Source organism: Capsicum annuum, chromosome 9 (assembly GCF_002878395.1).
Source record: "Capsicum annuum cultivar UCD-10X-F1 chromosome 9, UCD10Xv1.1, whole genome shotgun sequence".
NCBI classification, from domain to species: domain Eukaryota; kingdom Viridiplantae; phylum Streptophyta; class Magnoliopsida; order Solanales; family Solanaceae; genus Capsicum; species Capsicum annuum.
The window spans coordinates 211,369,587-211,377,179 of NC_061119.1; positions in this window are offsets into that span (position 1 = coordinate 211,369,587).

A 7,593-nucleotide genomic window follows, 5' to 3' on the forward strand; every position below is an offset into this window, starting at 1 on the left:
TATATATATATATATATATATACAAAATCGTTAAATTAATTATATACATATACTTTTATTTATACAGCTAAAGAGAGTTTTGTTAGCCACATCTCTTTCAGTAGCTTTATCATATATGCTGTGAAGTGGAAACAAGGAAATGAATTACTCATATTTACACATAAACTTAGTGATTGAAAATTCGTAGGCATCAACACCACACAACACAACATTATACTGTAGATGATTTTGATTTATGTTTTTGTTTTTAAAAGATTTTGATGGTTTAATTTACTGAAATTCCATTCACAAAGTTAAGAAAAAGAGAGATTCTATCTCCACCACCAAGATGGAGAATAATCTTTTAACATTTCTTATGTATTCATTGTGTGATAATTTGTGTGACATAGTTTGAATTAGCTGGGAGTTTTAAGAAAGAAATGAACGCGTTTGAAATTTATGGACGGTCTTAATTAATAGATTATATAAAACTTTTGAAACTTACGGACCTAGACATGTCATTATGATATATGTGTAATTAATTATATCATTTTCTAATTATTAGAAAGTGTAAAATTAATCTTGTTTAAATTCAAAGATGTGTATATGATTCTTTTGACAACATATTAAAAAGAAAAGTGTATCACATAAACTAGATCAAAAAGAGTATATGATAGATGAGATGTAAAGTGAAGTACAATTTAATGCACCCCAAGCATATATATGGCTGTGCACATTCTTGAGGTAAAATAACACACTTCCGTTTTGACGAAAGAATCACATCCAACCACAAGGGTTGGTGTGGTGGTTCAGTACCTCACCCCTTAAGCAAAATGTTGGGGGTTCGATCCCCACCTCTGGTGAATGGAAAAAACTCCGTGGCTAGTTCCCTATTGCTTAGTGCGCTGACACTAGGAACGGAGGATTAGTCTCACGACTGCCGGCTGTGGGGATATCCCTACTGCTTAGTGAGCTGACACTAGGAACGGAGGATTAGTCTCACGACTGCCGGCTGTGGGGATATCTTGAGAAACCAAAAAAAGAAAAGAAAAGAAAGAATCACATCCATGTAATTCCTTAGTTTCTCTAATTCACTAGTCATGTTATGATTTTCCTACCGTCAAAGAAAAAGGCACTTCCCTTTTGGATCGATTGTACTGAGGAGGGATGTGAACCCCTAACCATGTGTGACTCGTAGTCACATGTTTTAATCCTCTGAAGTACAAACTCCACTCTATCTCTAGTGAACCTAAAAACATTTCTTCTCTTCCACCATTTGACTGCTTACAAAAATGTGTACCCATCATGTTAAATTCGCCTCTATCATGCTTGAAAGGGCAGTTAATTACTTCATACACTTGAGGATCCATGCAAAAAAGAATGTCAACATTTTTGCGTATGTAGTCAAAGGAAATATCGACATCAACATATTTGTCTAGGTGGCATGCCAAGTAAGCATCCACGTAGATCGTACACACTTCCATGTGCCATGCACGACATTAGCTAAAATTTGTTTTGATATAAGGAATAAAAATAATAATCTTGAAATATAAAGTAATATTATTTTATTTAGTATTTGATTGAATCTTTTTATTTCATTGTAAGTAATATATATTATCAAGATCAAAAATGTTCTTTCAAAGTCCTTTAGTAAGAAGGTTGAGATTAAAACTAAAAATACAAAAATTTATACAGATTTATCAATAAAACCAAACAGATATTTTATATCATCCACGTATATTCCATCTATATGTTCAAATCTTTTTCATATATGTTTTATGTTGAGAGATTTTGATAGTTTAATTACCCACCTATCTCCACCTCCAAAAGTTGAGAGAGATAGAAATTAAACATAGGAGATTCCATTATTCCACCAAGATATATATATATATGTAATCTTTTAACACTCTTCACATACAAATAAAATGACATGTGTAAAGTGAATTTTGGAACCAAGCTTATGGTTGTGCACGTTCTTGAGGCAACATAACACACTTCCTAACGTGTCTAAATGAGTCCACACTTTGGCTCTTGCCTATATATAACCATATGGTTTCTTCACCTATATTCAAACCACAAAAATCATATATTCTTGATCATATCATATCAAAGAGATATATACAACATACAATATATCATATATATTTCAAGAATATATATACACAATGTCAGGCATTTTCAAGATCACAAGATTCCAGAAGAGAAGGTCGTGTTCAGATGGAGATGATGATGATAGAGATTATGATTATGCTCCCGCAGCATCCTTAGAAGGCGATGACGATGATGCAGACTATGATTATGCTCCTGCTGCATGAATTTATTGGAGATTTTTGGCAATTAATGATGTACTTAGAGTAGATATGTGATGTGTTTGATCGAAGTCACTGCGTTTAATTCAGATAAATGAAGGAGGAGGAGGAGGAACTTTTTTCTGAATTAGTCCTAGTCTTTTTTATTTGTTATATAATTGCTAGGAATGTATATGTTTATAAACAATATTTGGATCTTTTAGTTTAGCTGAGGTCTACATGAAGGTATTAGGGTTTCTGATATCACTAGCTAGCTTATTATAATTTTTAGATGAATCTTTTATATGTGACAACGTTTGAGTGGCCTATAATTAATCAATGAGCAAAATATATAAATAGCTTGTTCTATATTCCACATATTATTTATCTCTCAGTTAGTCTATTGTAAATCGTTGAGCTAGGCTTGTTTATATATAGTGTGCATGTGGATTTTTGAAAGAAATTATTATCACAAGTGATCAAATTTAATCTCTGGCATATTATCAAAATTAAATTCTTACTTTAGTGCTCAATATCACTATTTCCGGAGTCATTTTATACTTTAATTCATGCTTTTTAATTATTGATTTTACCTATTTTACAGTGCATTTCTTACAAGTTATTATTTCATTACAACCTAATCGTCTAGTCAATTTTCAACCCCACATAACAAATTCAAATTGTACCGTTGTTAAACAAGTATTTCTTTAATTTACCTCTTGTTCTTTCAGTGAGCTTACTTGCCTCAAATTTGTATTTTTTATTATGGCAATTAATTCCAGGAGCATCACAAATAACCTTAAGTTCTTATATCAATCTTATGGTGGCCAATATGTTATAGTTAAATTTATTTTACTTGGTCAAGGACATGCATGCATTATTTATTTGGGTCATTAGAGTAAATTACTAGCAGTTGAATATTGTAAGATTAGAAAGTAAAAACAAGTGAAACAAGTAGGATAGTGAAGCACATGAAGCCTCAAGCTTAGTTTTTTTTTTTTTTTTGGCTTTCTATTTTCCCCAAAAGTTGTGCATCTTGCAAACTATTATGAATATCCTGTTTTAGATCCAATTCCAAATGAATGTGAAGAGACAAATGTCAGTACCTTAGTTACAATTTATTTGTCCTATTTTCTTTTAATTCATTTTAAAAAAATAACTCTTTTCTTTGTTAGTGATTTTTTAATTTTAATTTTTCGCATGACATATTTTAAATCACAAAATTAAATGATATTTGAATACATTTGACATATCTTTAATTTAAGATCACAAAATTTTTAAAATTTCTTTATTTTCTTGAATTTTATATCACGTTAAAATAGAACAAACAAATTAAAATGGGCAGAAAGTATTATGCATGAAAGATGTATAGTAAACCATGTCGACATCTTCCAATGCATTAGTCGTCAAAGGACACATCAACATCACAACATATTTAACAATCAACATATATTTTGTTCTCTGCAAGTGTATGTAACCCTGTCCATATGAAGTGGTGGACTCAGTATTTCAGGGTGTGGGTGTTCAGAATGTTCGAATATATATATCGATATTTAAAGTTTTAAGATTTCATGTGAAAATTAAAGTATCCAGCTATCTTTTTAGTTTAATGGGTGTTTTCTCCATCGTATACCAATTTTTATATGTTGGGTATGATGTAGTTTTTATGATTGACAAACTGACAAAGTGATATGAAACATGTAAGTCAAACTGGATCACAGACACACTATCTCATGTAGCTGAACCTTGTAGCAAAATCATCGATGATTAAAGACAAGTGTGCAAAAATCAAGGAAGGATTAGATGGGTGATTAATTCAGATAAACTCAAGGAAATAAACATGTGCTGATTTAAAGAGTTGGAGTTTGACTACCACACTAAGGATACAAGAGTTGGAATTGAAGGAGTCTCACTTGAAGTAGAATTCTATGCAATGAGAGTTCTGATTAAAAGAGGAGTTTGAAATAAAGAATGAATCTTTGGAGAGTTGTGGTTAAATAGAAGATATATTATTCAGATTAACTTGTGCACTTACAGAGTGAGAAAAGGCTAAACACGAGCGAATTGAGAAAGTTTATAATTGAGAGAATTCTGACTGAAGATTCAAGTGCTGCCAGAACAAAGGAACAAATTGACGAACCTGTTTCACAGGATTAAACTTTACAAATCATGAGTCAGTTTAAATGTATTGTTCTTATTGAGTTGTAATTTATTGCTTTACTAGATTGATTATTTAGGAACAATACCGAGTTGAGTTAACTTCAAGTTTGGGATAACTCGAAGTGGGTTCAACAGCCAATGGTGATTGTTGAGTTATAGGCATTAGAGTTTATGATTCCTAGTTGTTGAGTTATAGGAATTAGAGTTTATAACTCCTAGTTATTGAGGTATAGGAATTAGAATTTATAATTTCTAGTTGTTGGTTACAAGAGTTTTGTAATCAGTCGTTGTTGAGGATCATAGTTATTTAGTGAAGTTGGGGCTAAATCCTGTAGAGGTACAAGTCGTATTTTTTTACACCTTTTTGAGTCGGGTGTTTTCAACATAAAAATCATTGTGTTCTTTACTTCCTATTTTACTGCTTTCTTGGAACACGTCAGACAATCGGTTCCATCCATAGGCAACTCTTACGTTAAAGTCACTGGTCAGTAGGACGCGTACTCTAACAAGTGGTATCATAGAAGGTTGTCTTAAAAAGGGTTAGCACCTAATACAAAGATCAATGTGATAAATTTCGCACCACCTACTGGTCACAGTAAAGGTAAATCCACTATTAGACCTCTACTCTTTGATGGGTCTCACTTCATTTGGTGGAAAGCTAGGATGAAAATGTTTCTTCAAAGTGTAGATTATGAATTATGAGACAGAATTAATAATGGACCAACAATTCCCATGAAGACAGTGGATAGAGAACAAGTGAAAAAGGTAAGGAGTGCATTCACCCCAGAAGATCTTGTTGCACTTCAAAAGAATGCAAAAGCCAAAAACATTCTTATTTGTGGTCTTGGTCTAGCCGAGTACAATAGAGTGTCTAATTGCAACACTGCTAAATAAATCTGGGATGCATTGGTGAATGCACATGAAGGCACTAGCCAAGTGAGAAAATTCAAAATTGCATTACTTTTCACTGTCTATGAGGCTTTCGAAATGGAGAAAAATGAGTCACTACAAAAAATGATAACTAGGTTAACTTTGTTGGTAAATGAGTTATCATCTTTAGGAAAGGTTTTATCTACTGAGGAACAGTTAGAGAAGGTCTTGATAGTCCTACCAAAGTGTAAGTGGAATGTCAAAGTTACAGCCATAAGATAAGCTAAGGATCTCACTAGAATGTCCCTTGATGAGTTAGTTAGTAATTTGAAGACCTATGAGATAGACATGGAAGATCTAAATAGGGCATCTGAAAGTGATGAATCAGATAATGAAAAAGATAATGAAACTGCTCTCATGTCCATTGGAGATTCAGACATGGAAGAAGATGATGGAAACTCTGAGGTAAGTATTCTTGAACTCAAATAGAAGTTGCATTTATTTTCTAAAAAGGAACTTATTTCCTTAATGAGTACTCTAATTGATGATTTCCAAGAATTAACTTCTAATAAGGATGAGTTATTCAACAATCTTGTTAATTTTATTGATCTAGAAAATTGTAAGAAAACTGTTGAAAAGGAAAACTGCACTCTTAAGGAACAGGTTAGTAGACTTGATTCATCAAACCCGACCCTCAAATCTAAAGTTCTAAAACTGTCTCTTTCTGAAAAAGAAAAATAGGTCAAGAGTGAGGAACAAGAAAATATTGAGTCAGAATTGACTAAGATTAAACATGAATACTTTTGTGAAAAATAAAAGGTTAGTCAACTAAGTCAAGAAGTTTCTAAATTGAAACTTAATCTTGAAAAAATTAATAGATGGACACATTCTTTAAGACTTGTTCATAAGCTAGGTCAAAGAACTCACAATGAAAAGGTTGGTTTGGGCTTTCATAAAAGTTCTAATGCTATTAAAGATCTATGTTATATTTGTGGTAACCTGGGACATTCAACCACTGAATATCTAGTAGCAGCAAAAAGTGAATCAAGAAGCATAAGCCTAGCAAAAGCATCTGGTTCTATGTTAGCACAAGCTAACATGAAAGTCAAAACTGGTCAGAGAAATAGTCACTAACCTGTTGCCTCGATGGGCTACAAGGAACCTCATATATCTTTTTTCTCATAAGAAAGGACCCAAGATTATCTGGATTCCTAAAGTTTATCCCTAGTTTGTTTTGTAGGTGAGAGAGAAAGGAGGTAGCAAAATTAGTACAAGGATAGAGCTAGCTCAAGGCATAAGACTGGAAGCAAATAAAGTTCCTTTTACTTACCACATTTAAAGGGGAATGGATCTTCTGGAGATGGCAAAAAGAGCACCATTACTAGATTTGAAAAGATTGGGAGAATTAAAACAAAAGCTTTTTTAAATATGGTTAGATTTGGAGTGCAGGGGAAGCAAGAGAGATATTTTTTTTAAAAAAAGAGGATGAAAGTGAAACTGATGAGTATGCACAGGAACATGTTGTACCACCTAGTTCAACTGTATAGACTAAGGGCATATTGACAGGGGAAACAACAAATCAAGAAATTGATGCATCAAGAACACCAACACAAGCTGCTGATAATTTTGTTGATAGTTTAAAAGAATTGGTGTTGTCACAAGAATTTTTAGATATCTCATAGGAATCAACGACTTGAGACTATGGTATTCAAAGGAAAATAATTTCACTCTTGAGGCCTATACAAATATTGACTATGTGGGTTACTTAATTGACTGGAGAAGCACCACCAAAGGCACTAAGTAGAGAACATTTTGAAAGGAATAGGTTAGACTTGAGGATGATTAAAATTGCATGAACTCCCCTCAATGATTGACTAGAATAACCATTTTTCCTTTTAATCTTATTAGCTAAAATGTTATTCAATTCAGTCTTGCACATTTAGTTGTGTGTCCCAATTTCAGATTTTTGACTTTTCTAACCTAATTTTGTATTAAATTGTGCAGAAAAATAGGTACAAGAAAGCAATTGTGACCACAAAGTTCTTCTTACAGGTATGCTCTACACTGACATAAGTATAGGCTGTCTAAGTTGAAACAGTTGAGCACACTTGTTCCATTCCTCACACTTCATCCTCCTTTTGTCCTATGATGCTGACGAATCGGTTGACCAAATTTTCTTTGACTCTCTCCAAATGGTTGTGGACAAATGTGTTAATTCTACACCAGAAATTCCTTTTCTCTCTCAATCAAAATATCATTTTTTGTATCATGAATTTGCCAAACTTGATCATCAATC